The sequence below is a fragment of the Lactuca serriola genome, chromosome 5, assembly GCF_051521515.1.
Source record: "Lactuca serriola cultivar US96UC23 chromosome 5, Lser_US96UC23_V15, whole genome shotgun sequence".
NCBI lineage: Eukaryota > Viridiplantae > Streptophyta > Magnoliopsida > Asterales > Asteraceae > Lactuca > Lactuca serriola.
In genome coordinates this window covers 176663515-176691504 of record NC_136412.1, presented here as the reverse complement: position 1 = coordinate 176691504, position 27990 = coordinate 176663515, and positions in this window count along the sequence as shown.

The window sequence follows — 27990 nt, the reverse complement described above, 5'->3', positions numbered from 1 at the left end:
TCTATGGCTGCAAGTGCAGTTCACCCCTGTGCAGGGCGGAAGTGGTTGATATACAGTTAGCTAAAGGACAAGTTCCTGATAGCACTCTCACTGGTCTAGAGATCATTAGAGAAACGATCGAGAAGATTGTTCAAATCCATCAACGACTGAAAGACTCTCGAGACAGACAAAAGAGCTATGCAGACAAACGAAGAAAACCCTTGGAGTTCCAGGTTGGGGACAGTGTTCTGCTAAAGGTCTCACCCTGGAAAGGAATGATACGTTTCGGTAAATGTGGAAAACTAAATCCAAGGTACATCGGATCGTTCGGGATTCTTGCTAGAATTGGTCCAATGACATATAAACTTAATCTACCGCATGAACTCCGTAACATTCAACCCAGTTTTCATGTATCTAATCTCAAGAAGTGTCTGTCTGACGAGGCTCTTGTAATTCCACTCGACAAAATCAAGTTAAGCGAGAGTCTACACTTCGTAGAGGAACCAGTGGAGGTCATGGACAAGGAAATCAAGAGAAGAAAACAAAGCCGTATACTAATAGTGAAGGTCGCTGAAATGCCAAGCGGGGACCTGAATTCACTTGGGAACAAGAGGATAAAATGAAACAAAAGTACCCACACCTTTTTCCCTAGTAAATGAGTACCACATTAGAAACAATTTTGCGTCGAAATTCCCTCTAACCAGGGGATAATGTAACAACCCGTTATTTCAAATCAATGTAAATCAAACATGTTCAAATAAAAGTTTAAACTACAACCGTGTACAAGTGAAGTATCACGATAACATTAATACAATAAGAACTTTGAATGCCAAGAATACAAACTTATATATGATAATATAAATTGAAATCCATGTTTATATGAGTTATATATACATGTTTACATATTGAAAACATGAGGAAATAAGTAAATACAAACTAACAAAACTTAAGGGGCCAAAGTGGTCAACAAGAGATAAAGGAATGACACTGTTTTAAAGATTTCGACTTCAAGGCCCCATATCCTTGAGTTTTCGGTCACATAGGACCGAAAACAAATCCATGACACTTGTTTAAGACCAAAAACAGCTCCATGATACTTGTATAAGACCGAAAACAGCCCATAACAGATTACCATAGCCGAAAACCCAACCATTATGGCCGAAAACCCAACCATTATGATCGAAATCACTTTTTTGTGAGTGTACATGTGGGATTTCGGTCATAGTTGGCAGCAAACACACCCCTTTGGCCGCAAACACCCTCAACTTGGCAGTAAATGAAGAGGCCTTTAGATCAATCGAAATATCAAACAATGACTACAAATAAGAACAAGAGAGATTCACGAAGAAAAACTTTCACTAAGAAAGATAATCTCACAAAGAGATTATCGTGTGCACAAAGTGACGATTAGGGTTTGTGAAAGGCGTAACCATACACAAACCTATACAAAACAATATATACTACTATTCTAGATAATCCCTACAATTCAGGGATACGCTAGCTAATAAATCAAGATAACTAAGGAAACAGGATAAATACAAGATTTGTTACAACGTACTGAATAGACTAAACTATTACAAACTAAACTGCTGACGTGCTGGTGCTGACGCTGAGACATATGCTGACGCTGAGTCTGTTTCAAACATTATCATATTTCAAGGCTTGACCTTACAATCTCCCCCAATATGATGATGTTCAAAACAAACTAAATTAAGACACCCCTGGAAAGGAATTCTTCATACTCAGCTTCAGCTTCAATTTTAACTGGCCAGTAAGGACTGTCTAGCAACTCATGTCTTCTGTTCAGCAGCTCCATGGCGATAAGAATGTGAAATTCTCCAGATAGATCTTGATGACTCATGCACATTTGCCTTAAGCCAACAAGGTGAGTGGTTGGAGCTTTTGGGATCTCAGTAGTGCGCTGAAAGCACATCCTCCTGTTTTTATCAAGGTAGTACATCTCGTGTTCAGGAGCTGAGATGAATTGATGCTGAACCGGATCAACACCGAGAGGAAGAGAATTATTAATCACACCAGCACCGAAGTCTAGAACCAATACATCTTCACCATCAACATGAAACTTGGTCCTTCGAGATCTAGGAACTGACGACCTTTGGCCTGGATGCTGAGGTCGTTCTTTAGGAACAAGATCCAGACGCTGAACCTTTTTGATCAGCAGATGAAGAGCACAAGTCAGTTCGGAAGAGTGAGTTGAGGTTTGCTTGGATGCTAGATCGAGCAGTTCCATCCATTCCGAATACCCATATCTGATCAGCTCATCCCTCTTGACAGCTTCAGTATAAGAATGCTGAGAACCTTGACGAGTGATCAGCAACGTAAGGATTTTCTCGCTTCGAGGTTTAGAAGCTTTGACTTTGATGATCTTGTCTCCACACATTCGTCGATTAAAAACATCTTCAAATCTCTTTCGATCAATCTGGTCAAGAACACTGTCAGCCTTAGGCTTACTAGAGCCAGTAGGAGGTTGAGAAGACTGAGCCTTGGACTGAAATTCCAGGAACTTCTGCATCTAAGCTTCAAACGATCCCTTGGCCTGAAGTTTGTGCTGAATAAGAGATTCATCAGCTTGAGCAATGTTCTTTAGAAGCTGAGCTCGATTGGCTTCATCAAGAATTTGCTTGACTTGGTCAGGGGACATGTTCCATTCAGTGGCAAGGTTTGAAATACTGACAATGGACTTGGGTTTCTTCACAGACAAAGAATTATCAGTTTGAGAATGATCCAAGTCAGTATCTGCTGCCTTCCGCTTTCGAGACAGCGGATGAGATTCTTCACTTGCAACGTCCGAATCCTCTCCTTGGACCGGAATGATAAAATAGGATGCGATTCTTCAAGGTCATCTGAGCTTTCTTGCTGAACTGGAATGAGAGGATCAATGAAGTTCATGTCAAGAATTTGACATTCATCATCAGCTTCATCATGCTCTTCATCATGCTCACTGTCTTCAAACAATTTTTCAGTAGCTGCTGGACTATTAGGCCCTGCAGAATCAGAGTCACGAATGACAGGTTCTGTGTCTTTCTCATTTGGTTCACCATCAGCATGAGTGCTTGGTTCATCATCAGCATGAGCATTTGGTTCACCATTAGCATGATCATCAGCGTCAGCATCATCATCAGTATCTCCCCTTTTTTGAGCATCATTAGATTTGGGACTAGAGGGAGGAGTAAGTAAGAGTACCTCCTTGATTTGTTGAACATCAGCCTCAATTCGAAGCAGACGCTAACTGATGTCCCGAGTCAGTGACATTAGTTCTGAAAATGCTGAAGCCGGAAGTTGAAAACATTGAGGTACCTGGGGCAACTAGAGAGCTAGGAGGCATCCTTGGAGAGAAGTGGTGAGCTGCTGGTGACGGATGCTCCCCCTGAGACTGATGCTCCCCTTGTGAGGGATGCTCCCCCTGAGATGGATGCTCCCCCTGAGGCATGGAATCCTGTGGTGCTGAGGAGACTTTGCCAGTGTCTGAGGCGATGTGATGAGAAAGTTGAGGGGAGAAATGTCCGCCATCATGATGGTCCACCTCTTGATCAGCATGATCCATATGATTACCATCAGCACCTCCTTCATCAGTGTCAACGGTGAGAGAGGGCACAGTGTATGGATTCGCAATCCATTCTCTCATCCTATCCGAGATTCCAATGTCAGTATCCAAAGGATCATCCTGATACATACGAACCGACATTCGAGGGCATTGAATTGGATTCCCAGAGTGAGAAAAGTATTCAGGAGCGAAGAATTTGTCGAACACCAGGGCAATCCAGCGTGGAAAGGGAACATGATCAGCACACACATTTGCACGTAGAAGCTGAACAAGTTGATCAAAGAAGAGTGCCCCATAATCCAGTCTTTTGTTGAGAAGAAGGGAGCAGACAACTTGTTGCTCATAATTGCTCAGTTGGTCACCACTGCGAGACTTGTGACCCACACACTTGCATAAAGCACCAGTGAAAAACTTCCAGCCTGGGGTCATGCACTGACGCAAAATAAGAGCTGATCGAGTGCCAGCTTTTGAATGATCATAGCCCAGTTGATCAAACATGCATTTACATCTTTCAATAGTAGGAGGTTCAGAGAAGGGTTCGAAAATTGGTAACCTTAAAGCAGCACTGAGAAGTTCTGCGGTGATGAAGACGGAGTGTCTGCCATGGCCAATGGTTCCGGTGATGGCATTGAAGTATAGTAGAACTCACATACTTGTTCAGGGAAGAACTCGGACGGTACATCACTGATTGCATATCGAAGGTGGCAAGAAGCCAAGAAATTTACAAAATCATCGAGTCCAAGACCTCGATGCACTTCTGGAAGGTCAGGGTTAAATACTACATTGGTGGCCTTGATGTGAATGGGAAGAGGAGGAGAGTTTGGGGCAGGAATGACACTTCGAGAGGTTGAGGAGTATGTGAACAGAGATGCCGCCATTTGAGAGTATTTTAGAATTCTAGGGTTTTGAGAGAGGTTCAAGGATTTTGGGAAGAAAAGATAAACCAAAGGAGAGAGAGGTTTAAATATGAAATGAAAAGGGTTTTAAAAAGGTAATGATTATCTTGATTAAAAAGATGATGATTATCTTCATTAATAAGAACGGCGCATCGTAACAACCTGTCAGAGTGTAAAGTAGCCGTTGGATAAAAGAGCCGTTGACTGAAGGTGAAACGTCAATCAGTGTTTGCGGAAGCGCTGAGCTCAGTGTCACAAATGTTACATGCTGAAAATATTTCTCCGTCAATTCAAAGTACAGCTTGCTTATTCAGGGCTAGCAAGGTGATTGGTGCGTGTGATAGATACTAGTTACATTATCTAACCATCGGCACAGAGTGTTGTGACTTCATCAGTGAGTGGTTTATCTTACTGAATCGTTAGACACTGAATAATAGGAGGGTAAAGAATGGATTGTTGCGTGTGATAAACCTTGGTGTTTTGGTCTAACCATCGGCAAAGATTTTTGATTCTCATCGGTGTGTGTTTTGGCACACTGAATCACAGAGTCAGTGTTAGATTGGTGAGAAGGGGTAGTTGCGTGTGATAAACCTTGGTGTTTTGATCTAACCATCGGCAAAGATTTTAGATTCTCATCAGTGTGTGTTTTGGCACACTGAATCACAGAGTCAGTGTTAGATTGGTGAGAAGGGGTAGTTGCGTGTGATAGATCTTGGTGTTTTGATCTAACCATCGGCAAAGAGTTTCAAGTCGTTATCAGTGTATGGTTTAATACAGTGAATCATTCAACTTTTATTTAGAGGAATTGAAGAAGAGATAAGGATAAGAAATCAAACCAAAGTGCTCAGTAGCAAATATCATCAGTATGTTATCATCAGCACAATGTACATCAGCTTATAAGACAAAATCAAACATTATCACAATTAAACATCAAAATTAATTACAAGGAAATCATTCCCAGCTCTCTAATAATGTAAGCAGTTGATTGAGAATCCAGTGCCTTTGTGAAGATATCAGCAAGTTGCTCCGAAGTCTTGACATGTTCAAGAACAACTTTTCCTTTTTCAACATTATCTCTGATGAAGTGATGTCTGATCTCGATATGCTTTGTCTTTGAGTGCTGAACAGGATTTTGTGTGATCTGAATGGCACTGGTGTTGTCACAATAGATGGGAGTCTTTGAGAACTTGAACCCATAGTCGAGAAGCTGATTTTGAATCCATAAGAGCTGAGCACAACATCTCCCAGCGGCAACATACTCAGCCTCTGCAGTTGAGATAGCAAATGATGTTTGCTTCTTGCTAGACCAGCTGATGAGACGGTTGCCAAGGAAGTGACATCCACCAGATGTACTCTTTTTGTCTAAATTGCATCCTGCATAATCTGAGTCAGTGTATCCATAAAGTTCAAATGCTGAGTCGCGAGGATACCACAGTGCAAGGTTTTGAGTTCCCTTTAAGTATCGAAAAATACGTTTGACAGCCATGAGGTGAGATTCTTTGGGATTAGCTTGGAATCGAGCACAGAGAATGGTTCCAAACATGATATCAGGACGACTTGCTGTGAGATACAAGAGGGATCCAATCATTCCTCGATACAGAGAGTGATTGACATCAGTTCCAGTTGGATCAGCGTGTATTTTATCAGTCTTAGATACCGGGGTAGATGCTGGTTTGCAGTCACTGAGAGAATACTTAACAAGCAGGTCAGAGATATATTTACTTTGGCAAATGGAAATACATGTCTTTTGTTGCTGAACCTCAAGACCTAAGAAGAAGGTCATCTTTCCCATCATGCTCATTTCGAACCTTTGAGACATGATCTCAGCAAATTCCTTGCTCAGAGTCTCATTTGGAGAGCCAAAAATAATGTCATCGACATAAATTTGAACAAGAACCATATCTGAGCCTTTGTTTTTGATGAAGAGAGTGTTGTCGATTGCTCCTCGTCTGTATCCATTTTCAAGCAGATACGATGTCAGCGTCTCATACCAAGCCCTAGGGGCTTGCTTCAGTCCATAAACAGCTTTGTCTAACCGGTACACGTAATCAGGATGATCTTTGTCTACAAAGCCTGGGGGCTGGTTTAGGAAAACTTCTTCTTCTAACACACCATGAAGGAATGTTGTTTTCACATCCATCTGATAGACAATGAAGTTCATGTAGGATACGTATGCGAGAAACAGTCTGATAGCTTCAATGCGAGCAACTGGGGCAAAAGTTTCCCCATAGTCGATGGATTCAATTTGAGTAAACCCTTGAGCTACAAGCCTTGCCTTGTTTCGAGTAATGATTCTATCTTTATCAACCTTGTTACGATAGACCCAGCGAGTTCCAGTGATAGTCTTTCCAGATGGTCTTGGGACAAGAGTCCAAACTTTGTGCCTTTCAAACTCATTCAGTTCTTCTTGCATGGATTTGATCCAATCAGCATCTTGAAGAGTTGTGTGTACCTTATCAGGTAAGATCATTGAAACAAAGTTAACATACATGCAAAAGTTATTAAGTACACTAGATATGGTTCGGACACCATCATGAATATTCCCTATAATTCAATCAACAGGATGATCCCGATGTACAATGACTGATGCTGATTCCGGAGGGATAGACACTGACACATTATCAGTTTCAGGAGAATCTTCAGCTTCAATGGTTTCATCAGCACCTAATGAATCATCTGCGGATGTGGCTGCAATATCTTGATTCAAGGAACATGGAACTGGAATGATAGGATCAGAGGAATCAATCTTATCTTCAGCAGAAGGAGCTTCATCGAATGGACAAGAGAGAAGCTCTTGAAAGATAGAAGGAGAATGAGTGACTTTTTCATCAGTGTATGATTCCTCATCAAACTTCACATGAATGGATTCTTCAACACATTGCCTGTTCACATGAAAAACACGAAAAGCCTTTGAAATAGATGAGTACCCAACAAAAATGCCTTTATCAGCTTTAGGTTCAAACTTGGATCTTGGGTCACGCTGATTTAGAATATAACAAATGCATCCGAACACATGAAAAAAGGATACATCTGGTTTTCAATCTTTCAGCATTTCATATGGAGTCTTCTTGTGAATCTTGTGAATTAGAGATCGATTCTGAGTAAAACATGCTGTATTGACAGCTTCAGCCCAAAACGACATGGGAAGACCAGCATGAATCATCAAGGTTCTTCCTGCCTCAATCAGTGTTCTATTTCTTCGTTTAGCAACACCATTTTGCTGAGGAGTACGAGGAGCTGAGAAGTTTTGTCCAATTCCTTTATGATCACAAAATTCTTCAAGAGTTGAGTTTCGGAACTCAGTACCATGATCACTTCTTAGTTGCTTGACTTTAAGACCTGTCAGTGTCTCATTTTTACGAATCAGTGAGATAATTTCCTGTGCAGCCTGACCTTTCTTCTTCAAGAAAATTACCCATGTAAATCGAGTGAACTCATCAACAACCACTAGAGTATACTTATTTCCACCTAGAGAACGAACAGGAATAGGTCCAAACAGGTCCATGTGGAGTAGATGAAGAGGGACTGATATACTGGAACATGACTTGGGTTTGAAAGAGGACTTGGTTTGTTTTCCTTGTTCACACGCTGAACACATCTTGTCTTTCACAACGCTGAATTTTGGGAGCCCTCTAACTAGGTCTTGATTGGATATCTTAGATAGATTCTTGAAGTTCAGATGAGAAAACCTTTTGTGCCAAATCCAGCTAAGATTCGTCTAAGACTTTGTAAAGAAACAATGCATCAGTGCCTTGTCACTCGAGAACATGTCAAGAACATATATATCATCTTTTCTACTTGCTGAGAGTACGATGTTCTTGTCAGTGTTTACAACTCTGCCTTCTTTCTTTGTAAAGTGAACTTCATAGTCAGCATCACACAATTGACTGATAGAAATAAGGTTGTGTTTGAGACCCTTAACATATGAAACGTTTTGTAAAATCACGTTATTGCATTTGATGTTTCCATATCCCTTACTGAACCCCTTTCCATTGTCTCCATAAGTAACTGCAGGACCAGTTTTCTTAACATAATCTTCCAGGAGAGACTTTGATCCTGTCATATGCCTTGAGCAACCACTGTCTAAGTACCAAAGATGCTCCTGACCCTGCAGTGCTGAGAAACTAGTTAGAACACACTGACCCATTCGAAGATGGGTCATTCACAAAGTTATTTGATAATAAATTTTAACATTCCTTAGGAAGACAATTTAGAGAGTTTGACTTAAGAGTCCATTTTTCATTCCTAACTTTAATATTTTCAGCTCTTGAGGATGATTTATCAAAAGAACATTCACTGATCTTGTGAGAGGAGTCACCACATCTGTAACAAACTTTAGTTCCAAAGTTCTTCTTGGTGAGCAAATTTTTTGATTTAACACATTTTGATATGTAAGATTCACCAATAGAGCTTTGAGTCCTTTTGTTTATCACTGAGTCACGACTGAGTTCAGTGTCAGAATGAATTTGATCAGTGTTAGAGGATGAAATATCAGTATCTGATTTTGACTCATTCACAGATGGATTGCAATCAGGGAAGTGATTGAGTTGTCCATGAACAGCATGAAACACTCCATTAGAGATAGGAAAAGCAATAATATTCTCAGTCAGAGGGGTTGGTCTAACAAGATGTGTAGGATAAGGGGTAGGATCAATTCCAGTAATTTCAACATTACATTCAGTGATACCATCAGAATTAATAGTACAATATTCATCAATTAAACTTTGATTAATAAAAGAGTTACTGACAAACTTATTTTTGAAATTATTTTTCATCTCTTTCATGGAATAGACCTCAGATTCCTTTTCTTGTGATTTAAAAACCTTTTCAGCTTCTGCAAAATTACCCCCAAGAATTTTTTCACAAGAATGAGGAATTTGAGCTGAGATAATATAATTGGCATTCTTATGAGATTTTGCCCAAGTGTGGAGCACAGTTTGTTCTTTAATCAAAAGATTTTTAACATCGTCAATTTCAGCAGACAAGGATGAATTTGACAAACTGGTAATTCTAAGATTTTCCTGAGTGGACTCAATAATGCTATTTTTTATGGATATATCAGTTTCAAGAAGATCAATTTGATTTTGCAAATTTTTTATGGTTTGATTCTTCTTAGAATTAATGACACCCAAATACTCAAACATTTTGATTTTTTCATTCATTGAATAGGAAACAAAGTTTTTAACTTGGTACATTGAAGAAGAGTCAATGTTGTGCTTCCTGGAATTTTCAGCATCAGACATATCAGTGTCAAAAGTACTTTTGTCTTTATCGGGAATATCCGGGTCCTCTGTTTTGACCATGAGACACTTGACTTCATCATCTGATGAATCTTCATCAGTTTTCCATTTTTCTTCTTCAGCTACAAGCACTTTATGTTCCAAATTTTCAGCTTTCAGCTTCTCAATCAGCTTGTTGTACTTCGGCTTCCAGTATTCATCTGTGCCTTGTTTCTTTTGTTTACAATCCTTTGCAAAATGATCAGTGCTCCCACAGTTAAAGCACTGAGCCTTCTCTTTCTTATCAGCACCATGCCTTTTATCAGCTCCTGACCCTTTTGAGAACTTTCCACCAATCTTCTTTTGAAACTTTGAGAAGTTTCGACCTGATTTTTCAAAGGTCTTCACAATCAAGGCTGCACTAGCTACAACCTTTTCAATATCATCAGTGTCAGTTTTAGATGAATCAGTGTCTGAATCACTTTCAGTGTCTGAGTCTGCCACAAGCTTTTTGTTGGAGAACAAAGCTACAGAAGATTCACGCTGAGAATCCTTCATCAGTTCCTTTCTTTGAAGCTTGGATTCTTCATAGTATCGAAGATTTCCATAGAGACTTTGTAAGTCCATAGAGTTGATCTTCTCACTGTTTTTCAGCACATCAACATGATTCTCCCAACCTGCACCTAGAGAATCCAAAAACTTTTGCACTAGAACAGTTCTATGCTTCAATTGATCTAGTCTTCGAAGATCGTTAACAAGAGTATTGAATCTGTTAAAGGTTTGAGTCAAGGTTTCACCTTTCTTAGCAAAAAAATGTTCATACCTTCGGTTAAGATCATTTATTTGAGTAGCCTTGACTTCTTCAGTTCCTTCAAAAGATACAGTCAGCGTATCCATCATCTCTTTTGCTGAGATGCAATTTTGAACCAGCCCAAAGATGTTGTATGGCAATGAGTAGCTAATAGCGGCACGAGCACGAACATCCAAACCATGTTTTCTCTTGTCGTCTGCCGTCCAGTTTTCTTTTGGAGTTTTCTTCATAGTGCCATCAGGAACATTGTTTTTAAGAGGCTGATACATCGGAACATAAGGACCTTTTTCAACGATGTCCAGCATGTCTTCATCAACATATTCCAAAGCATATAGAGCCTTTATTTTCCACATAGCAAAGTTAGTTTCATCGAAAGGAGGGATTTTAGCAGAAGGATGATTTGACGAGTTTGATGAAGAAGAAGATGAAGCCATTTGTTTGATAAAAGAAGCCCGCTCTGATACCAATTGAAGAGGCCTTTAGATCAATCGAAATATCAAACAATGACTACAAATAAGAACAAGAGAGATTCACGAAGAAAAACTTTCACTAAGAAAGATAATCTCACAAAGAGATTATCGTGTGCACAAAGTGATTATTAGGGTTTGTGAAAGGCGTAACCATTCACAAACCTATACAAAACAATATATACTGCTATTCTAGATAATCCCTATAATTCAGGGATACGCTAGCTAATAAATCAAGATAACTAAGGAAACAGGATAAATACAAGATTTGTTACAACGTACTGAATAGACTAAACTATTACAAACTGAACTGCTGACGTGCTGGTGCTGACGCTGAGACATATGCTGACGTTGAGTCTGTTTCAAACATTATCATATTTCAAGGCTTGACCTAACAGTAAACTCTTCATTTTGGCCGCAAACCTCTTCAATTAGGCAGTAAACTCCTTAAATATCTTAATATCTTATCCTAATTCAGCTTCCCTATGTGATAATTCCAGTAACCAATGCAAAAATCAAATCAACCTCTTATCTTTTCCTTCATATATAAGATACATAATATAGTCCATTCTTCATTTTCACTCCCAGTAACAAAAACATTACCCCTTTTTCTCTCAAAGTATCAAACTCATTTCCTTTCATTTACAAGATCCAAATTACTCCAGGAGACCTTTGCTTCAAATTTGATTTAAGCTTTGGTAAGTTCCTATAGAATCCTAATGCTTTCACAACCATCTTATGATTATTATCAATCTTCACACATTAATATGTGTTTAAACATTAGGATACGGCTATCATTTCGTTTTCTAAATCGAAGTCACCGTTTCTATCCCGTTATCTAAACCACTATCACACTCGAGGTGAGTTCATACCCCTATAATTTTATAACCTTTTCTATGTTTTAAGGGGGAGAATACAAGTAAAACACAAAGAAACTTGTGTTAATATACAAACCATTGTTTATGTTTTCTTACATTTTATATACCTATTACATGAAAACACCAAATATGCGAAACAACGCTACTATCAAATTGGCAAACATTTACATGCAAAAGATGTTAAAATGAAACGGTTACCATTTTCGATGAATAATACATTTTAAACTATAATAGGTATAGCTTGGGAAGCATTCACATTATTTTACCCTTTTCGGGGCAAGGAAACGATTATATAAAATATGATTATTTTTATATATATTATAAACATAACGAAAGAAGTAACAATTTCATGTACAAACATTTTCATTTCAAAACACGTATCTCGTTGGAAATTTGTGAGTCATTCGTCTTCATCGTACCTACCAAAGGTATACATGGAAGTCCTGTTTTATAAGTAGAGTCTCCTCCTGGAGAGCGTGATACTTGTGTATAGATCTATACGCGACTGATGATCCCACACCCTGAATACTAACTACAGTCAGACCGGCAGGTTATGGGTGACAAATGTCATAACATTTCGATGCCTGAAGAACGTCGAGGAAGGCAATTCATTTCATCACGGTTATGAAAACTCACATGCTAAACGACAATACATTACTTTACGTGAAATCGACAATACACTTATTTTTACGTAAAAACATATCTCTTCAAACGGTTTTATTTACGAATAAAACTACATATTACTAAACTAAGTATGACATATATACTTGCACTTTTCAGTCTTGGACATTTAAGACTACAATTCAGTTTTATGGAAAATATAGGATTTTCTGAGATAAATACTCTTATTTTATAAGCAAACAGCTTACAATTCATTCTATAGAAAATATCGGATTTTCTGGGAACAAACGTGAGTTCATCTCAATGCATGGCATACATTTATTCATACAAATGCTTATGATCTCACCAACTTAAATGTTGACACTTTTTCAAATGACTTCTATTCTCAGGAAACTAGTAAAGCAGGTTATCAACAACTTTTGAAGATTTGATGCTAAGGCGTTAAACAAAACTTTTGAACATCATATTGTAATTGAATTTTGAAACATGTAACTCTTACAATGATGTAACTTTTTTCAATTATGTATATGATGGTTCTGTTTGCTTTCTTTGCTATTCAACTGTTATGATACTACACATGGCGTCCTCCGCCCCCGAACGTTTCTGTCGTTCAGGTTTAGGGGTGTGACAACTTCTCCACATGCTCATGTCCGGCTGACCAGAAGGTCAGGTGTGCTCTGAACCCGCTGATGTCTGGAGCTAAGGATTGGTGGAGGTTGATGACAGGGTCGTATACTAATGATAAGAGAGTTGAGGTTACTTGCGATCAGCTCAGGGATATGTTCTGCGCTCGCTACATTCCATGGGTTGGGCGCGATCGGCTGGCACATGAGTTCTTGGATTTGAGGCAGGTTACGGAGTTGGTGACGGAGATCACCCGTATGTTCACTGAGAGGGGGATGTTTTGCCCGAAGTTTGCTTCTGAGCAGGCTCAGATGACACGTTATCTGAGCATGCTGAAGACTGACATCTGTTAGTTTGTTGCTACCCAACGTTGTAATATATTGCTGGAGTTACAGGAGGCTGCTAGGCGGCGTGAGCTTGAGATCGATTTAAACTTGCAGGAGCAGAGGCAGGCCCCGACGTAGTCAAAGCCTGTGCCGAAACGGCCCAAGACCGTTGATTCTAGGTCTGGGGGACAACATGGCCGCATTTGTGGGAAGTGCGGGAAGGGCCATTCGGGAGTTTGCAGATCTAGTAGTGTGTGCTGCAAATGAGGCAAGGAGGGGCACTTTGCAAGGGATTGCCACTAGTCAGTCCCAGTTTATGATATGAGGATCTGTTATCACTACGATCAGGTTGGTCACGTGAAGACCAACTGTTCATTGCTCGCTACCAAGTCGACGTAGGTTCCAGTGCCGGCTACATTGAGGGTTACTGATGGGGGTCAGTGTAGATTAGAGCCTTCGAAGGCTCGGGGACACGCCTTCTAGCTTACAGCTGAGGAGGCCAGGACAACACCAGATGTGGTTGTTGGTATGTTTCTATCCTTTATCTTATTGATTATATCTTTTTTATGCTTATATGTTTGTACCTATCGTTAGGTATGTTCTTAGTGAACTCCTTCCCTACATTGGTATTATTTGACTCCAGGGCGAGTTAGTCTTTTGTCTCTCAATCATTTAGTAGGGAGTTTGGTTTGCCAGTAGGAGAGCTAGAGTGTCCGTTGCGAGTCTCTATCACCAACGAACACGGGATTTCTGCTTCTTCAGTCTATCGGGGCTGCGTGCTGGAGATATTTGGGGGTATCTTTCCTGATATACCTGATTCTGATTCATATGGGGGATGTATGTGTGATTGTGGGTATGGACTGGCTTAGTCGCTTCGGTGCCATGATCGACTGTGAAGGTCAGCGGGTGGTAGTTCGAACCCCAAGTGGGGGAAAACTGATTATCTACGACGAGGGCACTAGTTTGGGATCAAGGTTTTGCTTAGCTGCCAGGGCTCGACAATACATTCAGCAAGAGTGTGTGGGTTATTTAGCATATGTGGTGGATATGTGGGTCAAGGATCAAGTTTCGTTTTTAGATGTTCCGGTTGTCAGAGAGTTCGTTGATGTGTTTCTGGAGGAGTTACCCAAAGTGCCTCTAGAGAGGCAGGTCGAGTTTAGGATAGACCTAGTGCCAGGTGTGACCCCTATCTCTAAGGCTCCGTACCAAATGGCACCACCAAAGATGCAAGAGATGTCATCATAGTTGTAGGAACTGTTGGGCAAACAGTTTATCCTTTCGAGTAGTTCTCCGTGGGGAGCACTGATTCTCTTCATGAAGAAGAAGGATAGTTCACATCAGATGTACATTGACTACCGGGAGTTGAACAAGTTGACGATGAAGAACTGTTATCCACTACCACGGATCGACGATCTCTTCGATCAGCTATAGGGAGTATTTTGGTTCTCCAAGATAGATTTGAGGTCTGGGTGCTATCAGGTCAGGGTATGGGAAGGGTGAAGAGTTTTGAGCATTCCAACACTCCTATGGTGTACATGCAACCCTAGAAACCTTGGATATATGTTTTACTATGATACATGCAAATTTGTTTTTCCAAGGTTCTTAACCTAACTAGCATGGCATGTGGAACTTTAAAACATAATAAGCTAGTAGAGTTACATACCATTTAGTGGTGGTTGATTGCTTGGAGTTTGCGAGCCTAACACCAATAATGTGGATGCCTCAAATGGAAGTCACAAATCACCACAAACCTTGGAAACTTGAGAGAATAGTAGAACTCTTCTTGAAATCAGCCCTCTTAGTTCTCACATAAAAACTAGTGCAATTTCAAGTGCCAAGGACTCCTTTATATAGTGTGGTGTATTGGGGTTACATCCATGTAAACCCTAATACCCATGACCTTTCATTTCCATGAGATCCATGGGTTAAAGCTCCATGGATTATCCATGGACTTACCATGCAATCCTAGCCCATTCTAAATAAGCATTAGCCCACACTATATAAATACAAAAGTCCATATTTAATTAGTCACACTTTTGATCATTAAATTAATTTTAGATCAATACTAATTAAATAATATGATTTCTTATTAATACATTAGAACTTATAATATATTAATAAATTATAACTTATACTATTCTCAAAAGTTTATCCATATAAGTTGTTCGGGTGAAGTGCAACCCAAATGGACCATGCCGTGTCGGGTCAAGTACATCTCAAATATAGTTATGGACTTAGACACCTTATTCAACAGTCTCCCACTTGGATAAGTCTAATAACTATAGTTGCAATTATGACTTCAGGAAGCGACCGACAATTGTAGCTCTTAAAACTTTGTTGAACTATGAAGTGCCATTTTAGATAAAGGATCATATAATCCTCTGTTCTAGATATCAACCAGACAAATACATGGAACAATGTCTTACTTATTGTCCAACAGTTTGTTTCTCGATTTACGATTTGTTTGACATAGAATTAATTGAACACATAACTTAGTTCTGACCGGGCCCAGTACATGGATTAACACAGAATCATCGAGGGGCCCAGATATCGCTTCTAATCCAAGAAGGAACAGATAAACTTCTACTCATATGCTTATGCTACTACTTGTTGAATTATACACAAAGGCACGTTTTATAACATCGAGTTACCAATGCGTTTTCATACAATCAATGCATAACCAACTCACAGGTAACAATTCATATCTCTAGGTTTGAAGACTTATATGATATTAGCGTCTCACGATCACTCGAGATAAATTCTATGAAGTGATACCAGTGAGCGTGGGTTGAATCCAATACTCAGAACTTATGAGCACTCATGAGTGTTGTAGCAACACTGTCACAACTGGAAATTTTGTGTCATGTAATCTATACACTCAAGTTAATGTGAATCAAAAACTTAAGAACATGTGTGACACCTACTATTATGACATCAAAAACTTAAATCCAATACATCATACAAGTACTACAAATAGTCATCAAACAATTGGAAACCCTAGAAGTTCTTATTTAGGTCCACCTTGGACTAGGACTTCCTTATTGGATCCAAATGGACCAATGAGCTTTCAATTTGACTATCAAGGGCTTAGAACCCTTAAATGGGCTCTAATTGGACCCACATTAATTTATTTCAGCATTTTGGGCCATGTTGAGCCTAGAATGAAATAAATTAAAAGTTTTGAACCATGATTAACCTAAACTAGCCCAACAAAGTGTGAAAATCATATTATATTTTCTTTTAGATTAAAACTCACCCAACTTAACTGACATATGGGCTTGTGGGCATTAAAGCCCAATACCTTTCTTCTTCCTTCCATATTTTCGGCCCAAAACAAGCCCAAGAGGAAGGGGTTGACTTTGTGAGTGACACCTCACTATTAACCAAAGGACTTCCATGCAAGAGACTCATACTTCCATGCACCATCCTTTTATGCATCTCTCTTCTTCTTCCTCTCTTGCTCTCGGCCAAACACAACACACACACACTCACAAAAATCTATTCTACTCTCTCTAAATCTTGAAGAACATCTCCTTCCCACAAAATCATCATCTAAGGTAAGTTGATGACTAATCCATGATCTAGCTACTTCATTCCATCAAAAATCTCTTCTAAATCTATTCCAACTTGTGATCATGCACCTTAGAAGTCACCAAACTCGAGATCTATCAAGGAAAGGTGCTAGGGCCGAAAATCACTTCATTTTTCTTCCATCTTCTCTCCAAAACCAAAACCACACCCAAGGTGAGCTTCATACCCCCTATTTTCTGTTTTTATGAGTTTTGTGGGGGGGGGGGGGGAATACAAGTGCAAGTGTAGATCTATATATGTTTTGTATGCCTTGTATGGTTTCTATGCTTATATGTGTGTTTTTGTGTGTTATAATGTTGGATCTAGCCATAAAACCCCTAAAAAAACCGAGATATACCTTATGTTAAATGATACTAGCATCAAGTATATTTCTACATACAAAGTGTTCCAAGAAAAATAGCTAAATGGCTTAGTAACATTTTCTTTGGGCTAAAAACTCAATTTTTGGACATAAAATGCTAAAAATATAAAGTTAAAGGGCCCAAATTGAAATATTTCGAAATCTGATGGGGTGGATGAGTCAAAACAGTTTCCATAATGTATTTTCTAGAAATATACTCATTTGGAGGATTAAAAATATAAATTTCAAGCTTAATGGGCTAAAAATGACATTTTCGGCCCAATAAGGCTCATTATGCGAAATTTTCTGTTTTGGAGGGCCAAAACTGTGTTTTTCTGTAAAACAGTGGACTATTAGTGTTCCAAGTCCTTTTCAAAGGTTTAAAATGCTTTTTAAATTTACAAAGGACCAAAGTTGCAAAAATTTTACAATTTGGGCCAAAACTGTCAAAACTGCGAAAAAGAGGGGTTATAACCAAGAAAACTGCATTTTCAGGGACTTAAACTGTTTTCTATGAAAAATATGCTGAAAAATATTCATTTCAATAATTTTTGGTGTTAAAATGTCAAGAAAAATGATTTAAGGACCAAACCGGAAAGTTATTTAATTAAAGGGTTGAAAAGGTAAATTTTACAAACAATGAGGGGCTGAAAATAGAAAACTTTCAAGGCTAATTGAATACACGCAATTTGATCAAATAATGGCACCGCGACTGTCGACGAAATACAATACACAACAATACCAAAAGTCGTTGTTAAACGAATTGGTTCGGTCTCGAACCAATAAAAACCCGAAATTACTAACGCGACGATACCTCGATTCATACAAGTAACATTTGGGAATTCAATATACACGTGAGAGTGCACAGACGTCTACGCACCATCTTTGGGCCCCAAAAGTGTAAAATCTTGTTTGTTGGGCCTAGCTAGCCCAATGACCTGATCTTAAGGCCCGAAGACTTCTACCTTACGAGGTGTTGGGTCTTACCGATCTAACACAGCGTAAAAGGACTTTCAATGGCTTGTATACTATCGGTCCCCAAGGGTCCTTTGGTATTGCTAGTAAAGTCGGTATTTCATGCGAGGCGGGTCAGGGACCCCTCGTACCTTTTTTTTTTTTAATCCCTAACCGGTTAATGGAGTCATCGAGGCCTTCGTGTCCTCTTTCTCTTTGGATGTGGGGAAGTCAGGGCGGTTGGATAACGTGATTAGTACGAACGACGCCTGCGGGATCGTTAGTATAGCTATAAACTGGTCGTTTGTGTAACGCGTGTTTGTAGCAATTAATCATGCTCAAAAATAATCCGACGTCGCCTGGAATTGATAACTTCACGCGTTACAATGGTTTCATTTTAACTTCATGGAATTCAAAGAATTAGGAAAACATCGGGTTTTCCTAGGGTTTTTCAATACATACGGATTCGAAATGTATACAAGTTTAATGAACAATTTTTACACGTATAGAAATAAACAAGCATACCTATGGATCTTCACAAACGTTTTCAAAAGCTTTTCTTTTCAGAAAATATCGGATTTTCTGGTGGTTTTCAAACGATACAAACATTGTTTTTTTTTTCAAATACCGCTTATGAAGTCACCAACATTTCACATGTTGACGTTTTTCAAAATACTTGTATTCTCAGGGAACCATTGAATCAAAGGAAAATGTACTCAGTGATGGCTTGCAGTTTACTTATTAGCGAATCGAACAATTTATTTTTGGGAATGTAATGTTTAAACAACGTACTTCATGTAAACTTTATTGGTTGTACTATATTAATGCATGGTGACGAATGTTGTTACGTTTCATATATATTCAATGTTATGGTATTCAATTGAGTCACGACAGCTCCCGAACGTTTCTGCCGTCTGGTTCGGGGGTGTGACAGGTTGGTATCAGAGCTTTGTTTATAGTGAACTAGCATGTCGAGCCACACATTGATATGCAACTATAAACCAAAAAGAGGGACTAACATAACTCTGAACAAAACAAGTAAATAAAACACGCTTGCTTGCATTAGGAATAAGAACATAACGCCGAATCAAACACAATAATGCTGGTATCTCGGTTAATTCGGGACTGTTCTTAGTGATACGAAGGAGTGAATGTAGCCTGATCAACTACATTCTCTCCAAAGTAAAACTAACACACGTCTTGATGAGATCGGGATAGCTAGGGAACCTAAAACTATACCCTTTATCACTAAAAAGAGAACGCTTGTTTAGTCCGTACAATAGTCATAGCATCCTAGGAATAATGTTAGCATATTTACATACTCGCGCAGACAGCATGGTTGGTTTTCATCACCCTGGAGACCCCTATTTCCCTAATCAGGGAAACAACGGATGGCTAGAGGAGGAGGAGCCTGAGGAAGAGCCTGAAGAGGAACCTGAGGAAGACCCCGAAGAGGAATCTGACGGGGAACCGGAGGCAGAAGTCGAGGGCGAACCTGCCGAACCCGAAGAAGACGAAGAGAATTTGGAAGAGGAGCTCGAAGACAGCGAAGGGGGTGATTCGGACGCAGAGTCCGAGGTCATCAACCCCCTTACCTGATCAGGGTGCCTGCTTATCGTGTGGGCCCCACTGGGCCTACCCCTCCTTGGGGCATTGATCTTTGGAGATGGAGCAGACATCAGGGACAGCGACCCCCGTTTGGCATGTCACGTGAGTTCTTTGACCTGAGGGACGGAGGACCGGCCGACCGAGCCCTACCGGTCATGGTGAGATGATTACGGGACACAGGCGACCTTGCTCAGTGCACTGCTGATCAAGTACGCCAGTTGTGGACTAGGGTCGAGCGTGCGGAACAGGAGACGCGTGACGTCCTTCGGGAGTTTCACATGAGGCAGGTAAGGTGGGAGTCTCGACTTCAGGACGCAGAAAGCTTGGTGGCTCGTCTTCAGGGAGCATCCACATCTTCGGCACCACCTCTTGACGCAGCTCATCACGGTTAGGGATAGACTTATCATAGTAGGTCATTAGGAACTATGCTATGTACTCCGGCTCTATGTTTAAGTGACTACACTACTCATGGAGCCGTTATGCTGTCAAATTAGTGTCACTCATGTATGCTCTTACGAGCAAAATTTTCTTGTATTAAATGCGGATAATATTAATGAACTTTTATGTGTTTTGCTATGATATTACAAGTTGTTATGTGTTGAAACGTTATGATTGTATGTCCGATGGTAGTAATGTCTAAGTTCGTACCATACACCTAGTTAGTAGGATCACAACCTCACATAAACCACATACACTCAACATCTTTCCGTTTCATGACAGAAAGATGCCTCGCCGAGCTACTCGCGGAAATCCCGAACCAACCCCGCCCGAAGTTGACTCCACTGCTTTCCAGGCAGCCATGTCTGCTGCGGTCACAGCAGCTATGGCACAACTTCACCGAGGGAACAACGGAGGAGGCAACGGGCAAGGGTCCGGAAGTTCGAACAACGGGACGAATCAAGGACCCACTAAAACGTGCACCTACAAGGACTTCACAAACGCTAAACCACGAACTTTCAACGACACTGGAGGGGTGATCACTCTGAAGCGATGGATCGAGAAGGTGGAGTCGGTATTCGAGATATGCCAATGCCCTGAGCAGATGAAGGTGAAGTTCGCAGCCTGCACTCTTGTCGATCAAGCGCTCACCTGGTGGAACGGACACATGGAAGCCATGACGCTCCCTGTAGCCAACTCTATGCCATGGACAGAAATGAAAGAAATGTTGATGGCTGAGTACTGCCCACGAGGCGAAATACAGAAGATGGAGCAAGAGCTATGGAACCTCACTGTGCAGAATGCGAATATCGATGCCTACATATCGAGATTTAGCGAACTATTTCTGCTGTGCCTGGGTATGATCACATCAGAAGGAAAGAAGATTGAGCGATTCATCTAGGGACTGACATCTCCCATTCAAGGGAATGTGATAGCTGCGAACCCTGAAACGTTTGACAGTGCGAAGAGATTGGCGAAGAGGTTGTATGATCATAACAACAAGAAGGGCGAGAAGCCAGTGGAGGCTGAGAAGAAAAAGGAGGGTGATGGCAAGAAAGGGAGGAACAACAAGAGAAAGGGACGTCACGGCCCCGAGACCTCTAAAAAGCAGCAGACAGTGGCAGTTAACACTGTCACCGCACCGGTTCCAGCCACACCACATGCTCCAGCCTCAGCTGCTTCAAATGCTTCAAGACCCTATTCCGGTAATCTTCCCAAATGCAATAAGTGCGGTCTCCATCATCACGGCGAATGCAGGGGATTCCATTGCACCAGTTGCAACCGAAGGGGACACACTGCAAGGTTCTGCAGGACTTATCCTCCTCAGAACCAAAGTCAGGGAAACAACCACAACAACAACAACAACAACAACCACCGCAATAACCACAACATCAATGCCGGCGGCAACAATGCAGGGCCTAGCCACACCTGCTTCGGGTGTGGAAGGACAGGGCATTTCCGCCGAGATTGCCCTAACAACAACTCAGGAAACAGAGGAGCAGGAAGGATGCTGACTATGGGTCAGGGTGAGGCAGTTCAGGACCCCGCAGTTGTGACCGGTACGTTTCTCCTAAACCACACTTATGCATGCATCTTATTTGACACCGGAGCGGAGTGAAGTTTCGTAAGCGAGAAGTTTAAACATTTATTAAAACAACAACCCCAGAAGCTAAATGAAACCTATATGGTGGAAATGGCCAATGGGAAAACCGAATCCACTGGGGAGATCTACATCGGATGTACCCTAACCCTTAACCAACACGTCTTTCGAATAAACCTAATGCCAGTGTCAATTAGGAGTTTCGATGTGATTATCGGCATGGATTGGTTAAGCCCTCACCATGCTGAGATTATGTGCCACGAGAAGGCCATTCGCCTTCGTCTCCTAAATCACGAAACCCTAGTAATTTACGGAGACAAACCCAGCACGAATCTTCGTCCCATCTCGTGCATCAAGGCACAAAAACATCTACGAAAGAACAACTTGGCGTTCTTGGCTCACATAGTGGACAAGACCAAAGAAGAAACTAACATCCAAGATATTCCGGTAGCGTGTGAATTTCCAGACGTGTTTCCTGAAGATCTTCCAGGAGTACCCCCAGAGAGACAGGTTGAGTTCCGAATCGACCTCGTTCCAGGAGCAATTCCTCTCGCTAAATCACCCTATCGGTTGGCTCCTGCTGAAATGCAGGAATTGTCCAGCCAACTCAGTGAGCTTCTGGACAAGGGATTTATCCGACCTAGCTACTCGCCATGGGGAGCTCCGGTGCTCTTTGTCAAAAAGAAGGACGGATCTTTCAGAATGTGCATCGACTACAGAGAGTTAAATAAACTCACTGTTAAAAACCGCTACCCACTCCCACGAATCGATGATCTATTCGACCAGCTCCAAGGAGCTAGTTATTTTTCTAAAATAGATCTACGGTCCGGATACCACCAACTCAAGGTTCGGGAAGAGGATATTCCTAAAACCGCTTTCCGAACCCGCTACGGACATTATGAATTCGTCGTAATGCCCTTCGGTCTAACAAATTCACCTGCCGCATTTATGGACCTAATGAATCGAATCTGTCGACCATTCCTTGACAACTTCGTCATTGTATTTATCGATGACATCCTCGTCTATTCTCGAAGCAAAGAGGAGCATGGCCAACATCTCCGACAAGTCCTAGAAACTCTGCGATCGGAAAAACTGTACGCCAAACTCTCCAAGTGTGAGTTCTGGCTCCGGAGTGTGAATTTCCTAGGCCACGTAGTTAGCCAAGACGGAATTCATGTGGATCCCTCTAAGGTCAAAGCTGTGGAAGGATGGGCAACTCCGACCACGCCCACAGAAATTCGTCAGTTCTTAGGGCTAGCAGGCTACTATAGGAGATTCATTCAAAACTTCTCTAAGATCGCCAAGCCGCTTACCTCGCATACGCAAAAGGGCGTGCCATTCAAATGGACAGACCGACAAGAGATTGCGTTTCGAACCTTGAAGCAAGCTCTCTATAGCGCTCCTGTACTATCTCTACCTGAAGGAACGGAAGATTTTGTGGTCTACTGTGACGCGTCGAATCAGGGCTTAGGTTGCGTTCTCATGTAACGTGGAAGAGTGATAGCATATGCGTCCCGCCAACTAAAGACGCACGAAGTAAATTACACAACCCATGACCTAGAACTGGGAGCCGTGGTCTTCGCTCTGAAAATTTGGAGGCACTACCTGTACGGTACAAAGTGCACCATCTTCACGGACCACAAGAGCCTCCAGCACATCTTGAATCAGAAGGAGCTGAACATGAGACAACGAAGATGGGTGGAATTGCTAAACGACTACGAATGTGAGATCAAGTACCACCCAGGCAAGGCCAACGTGGTAGCTGATGCATTAAGTCGGAAGGAGTACTCTAATCGCCGTACGAAAACTCTCTCGATAACCATTCAATCTCATCTGGCCACTCAAATTGCATCAGTCCAGTCGGAGGCTATGAAAACGGAAAATAGAGCTAGCGAGGCATTGCGCGGGATGCAGAAGAACCTAGAAGCAAGGGAGAATGGGGTATACTACTTCATGAACCGTATTTGGGTCCCAAAAATCGGAGGATTCAGGGAGGCCGTTATGAAGGAAGCCCACAAGACACGATACTCCATTCATCCCGATTCGGACAAGATGTATTTGGACATTAAACAACACTATTGGTTGCCTAACATGAAGGCGGAAATCGCGACCTATGTTAGTAAGTGCCTTACGTGCACCAAAGTAAAGGTGGAATACCAGAAACCTTCAGGATTGTTACAGCAACCGGCAATCCCTGAGTGGAAATGGGAGGGGATTTCTATGGATTTCGTGACCAAGCTACCCAAGACGTCGGACGGACTGGACACCATATGGGTAATAATCGACCGACTGATGAAATCTGCCCATTTCCTGCCAATCAAAGAATCCTACAAGATGGAGAGATTGACGCGTTTGTACCTACGAGAAATCGTGAGACTCCATGGAGTGCCAAAATCTATTATCTCGGATAGGGACAGTAGGTTCACATCGCGCTTTTGGCAATCACTCCACAAGGCAATGGGAACTCATCTCGACATGAGTACCGCGTATCACCCACAAACGGACGGTCAAAGTGAACGAACCATTCAAACGCTTGAATACATGCTTCGTGCATGTGTGATAAACTTTGGGAAGTCTTGGGATACCCACCTACCGTTGATCGAGTTCTCGTATAACAATAGTTATCATTCGAGCATCAAGGTGGCTCCTTTCGAAGCACTGTACGGGCGTAAATGTAGATCACCGTTATGTTGGGCTGAAGTAGGTGACACCCAGCTAGCAAGAACACATACGTCGAACAGGGCACTAACGGGACCGGAGATCATTCGCGAAACCACAGAAAAGATCGTCCAGATCAGAGCTTGATTACAAGCATCGCGTGACCGACAAAAGATTAACGCCGACAAACGGCGAAAGCCCTTAGAATTCCAGGTCGGTGATCGAGTACTGTTGAAAGTCTCACCCTGGAAAGGGGTTATACGTTTCGGAAGACGGGGAAAGCTGAACCCACGATACATTGGACCTTTCGAAATCGTCGCCCGAATAGGTCCGGTAGCCTACAAACTGCAACTACCCGCAGAGCTAAACGGTGTACACCCCGTGTTTCATGTCTCTAACCTGAAGAAGTGCCTATCAGATGAAACCCTTGTCATTCCTCTTGACGAAATCGAAATCAATGAGAATCTCCTGTTCGTCGAAGAACCAATCAAAATCATGGACAGGGAGGTGAAGCATACTAAGCAAAGTCGCATCCCAATCGTGAAGGTACGGTGGAACGCAAAGCGTGGGCCAGAATTCACGTGGGAACGCGAAGACCAAATGAAGCAAAAGTACCCTCACCTATTCTAGCATTCTCAAATCTAGCTTTCAAACAGAATTTCGGGACGAAATACCCTCTAACGGGGGGATGATGTCACAACTGGAAATTTTGTGTCATGTAATCTATACACTCAAGTTAATGTGAATCAAAAACTTAAGAACATGTGTGACACCTACTATTATGACATCAAAAACTTAAATCCAATACATCATATAAGTACTACAAATAGTCATCAAACAATTGGAAACCCTAGAAGTTCTTATTTAGGTCCACCTTGGACTAGGACTTCCTTATTGGATCCAAATGGACCAATGAGCTTTCAATTTGACTATCAAGGGTTTATAACCCTTAAATGGGCTCTAATTGGACCCACATTAATTTATTTCAACATTTTGGGCCATGTTGAGCCTAGAATGAAATAAATTAAAAGTTTTGAACCATGATTAACCTAAACTAGCCCAACAAAGTGTGAAAATCATATTATATTTTCTTTTAGATTAAAACTCACCCAAATTAACTGACATATGGGCTTGTGGGCATTAAAGCCCAATACCTTTCTTCTTCCTTCCATATTTTCGACCCAAAACAAGCCCAAGAGGAAGGGGTTGACTTTGTGAGTGACACCTCACTATTAACCAAAGGACTTCCATGCAAGAGACTCATACTTCCATGCACCATCCTTTCATGCATCTCTCTTCTTCTTCCTCTCTCTTGCTCTCGGCCAAACACAACACACACACACTCACAAAAATCTATTCTACTCTCTCTAAATCTTGAAGAACATCTCCTTCCCCCTTCTTCAAAAATTTCGAGAATCAAGAGCTTCTCAAGGAGGCTTTTCCCACAAAATCATCATCTAAGGTAAGTTGATGACTAATCCATGATCTAGCTACTTCATTCCATCAAAAATCTCTTCTAAATCTATTCCAACTTGTGATCATGCACCTTAGAAGTCACCAAACTCGAGATCTATCAAGGAAAGGTGCTAGGGCCGAAAATCACTTCATTTTTCTTCCATCTTCTCTCCAAAACCGAAACCACACCCAAGGTGAGCTTCATACCCCCTATTTTCTGTTTTTATGAGTTTTGTGGGGGGGGGGGGGAATACAAGTGCAAGTGTAGATCTATATATGTTTTGTATGCCTTGTATGGTTTCTATGCTTATATGTGTGTTTTTGTGTGTTATAATGTTGGATCTAGCCATAAAACCCCTAAAAAAAACCGAGATATACCTTATGTTAAATGATACTAGCATCAAGTGTATTTCTACATACAAAGTGTTCCAAGAAAAATAGCTAAATGGCTTAGTAACATTTTCTTTGGGCTAAAAACTCAATTTTTGGACATAAAATGCTAAAAATATAAAGTTAAAGGGCCCAAATTGAAATATTTCGAAATCTGATGCGGTGGATGAGTCAAAACAGTTTCCATAATGTATTTTCTGGAAATATACTCATTTGGAGGATTAAAAATATAAATTTCAAGCTTAATGGGCTAAAAATGACATTTTCGGCCCAATAAGGCCCATTATGCGAAATTTTCTGTTTTGGAGGGCCAAAACTGTGTTTTTCTGTAAAACAGTGGACTATTAGTGTTCCAAGTCCTTTTCAAAGGTTTAAAATGCTTTTTAAATTTACAAAGGACCAAAGTTGCAAAAATTTTACAATTTGGGCCAAAACTGTCAAAACTGCGAAAAAGAGGGGTTATAACCAAGAAAACTGCATTTTCAGGGACTTAAACTGTTTTCTATGAAAAATATGCTGAAAAATATTCATTTCAATAATTTTTGGTGTTAAAATGTCAAGAAAAATGATTTAAGGACCAAACCGGAAAGTTATTTAATTAAAGGGTTGAAAAGGTAAATTTTACAAACAATGAGGGGCTGAAAACAGAAAACTTTCAAGGCTAATTCAATACACGCAATTTGATCAAATAATGGCACCGCGACTGTCGATGAAATACAATACACAACAATACCAAAAGTCGTTGTTAAACGAATTGGTTCGGTCTCGAACCAATAAAAACCCGAAATTACTAACGCGACGATACCTCGATTCATACAAGTAACATTTGGGAATTCAATATACACGTGAGAGTGCACAGACGTCTACGCACCATCTTTGGGCCCCAAAAGTGTAAAATCTTGTTTGTTGGGCCTAGCTAGCCCAATGACCTGATCTTAAGGCCCGAAGACTTCTACCTTACGAGGTGTTGGGTCTTACCGATCTAACACAGCGTAAAAGGACTTTCAATGGCTTGTATACTATCGGTCCCCAAGGGTCCTTTGGTATTGCTAGTAAAGTCGGTATTTCATGCGAGGCGGGTCAGGGACCCCTCGTACCTTTTTTTTTTAATCCCTAACCGGTTAATGGAGTCATCGAGGCCTTCGTGTCCTCTTTCTCTTTGGATGTGGGGAAGTCAGGGCAGTTGGATAACGTGATTAGTACGAACGACGCCTGCAGGATCGTTAGTATAGCTATAAAGTGGTCGTTTGTGTAACGCGTGTTTGTAGCAATTAATCATGCTCAAAAATAATCCGACGTCGCCTGGAATTGATAACTTCACGCGTTACAATGGTTTCATTTTAACTTCATGGAATTCAAAGAATTAGGAAAACATCGGGTTTTCCTAGGGTTTTTCAATACATACGGATTCGAAATGTATACAAGTTTAATGAACAATTTTTACACGTATAGAAATAAACAAGCATACCTATGGATCTTCACAAACTTTTTCAAAAGCTTTTCTTTTCAGAAAATATCGGATTTTCTGGTGGTTTTCAAACGATACAAACATTATTTTTTTTTCAAATACCGC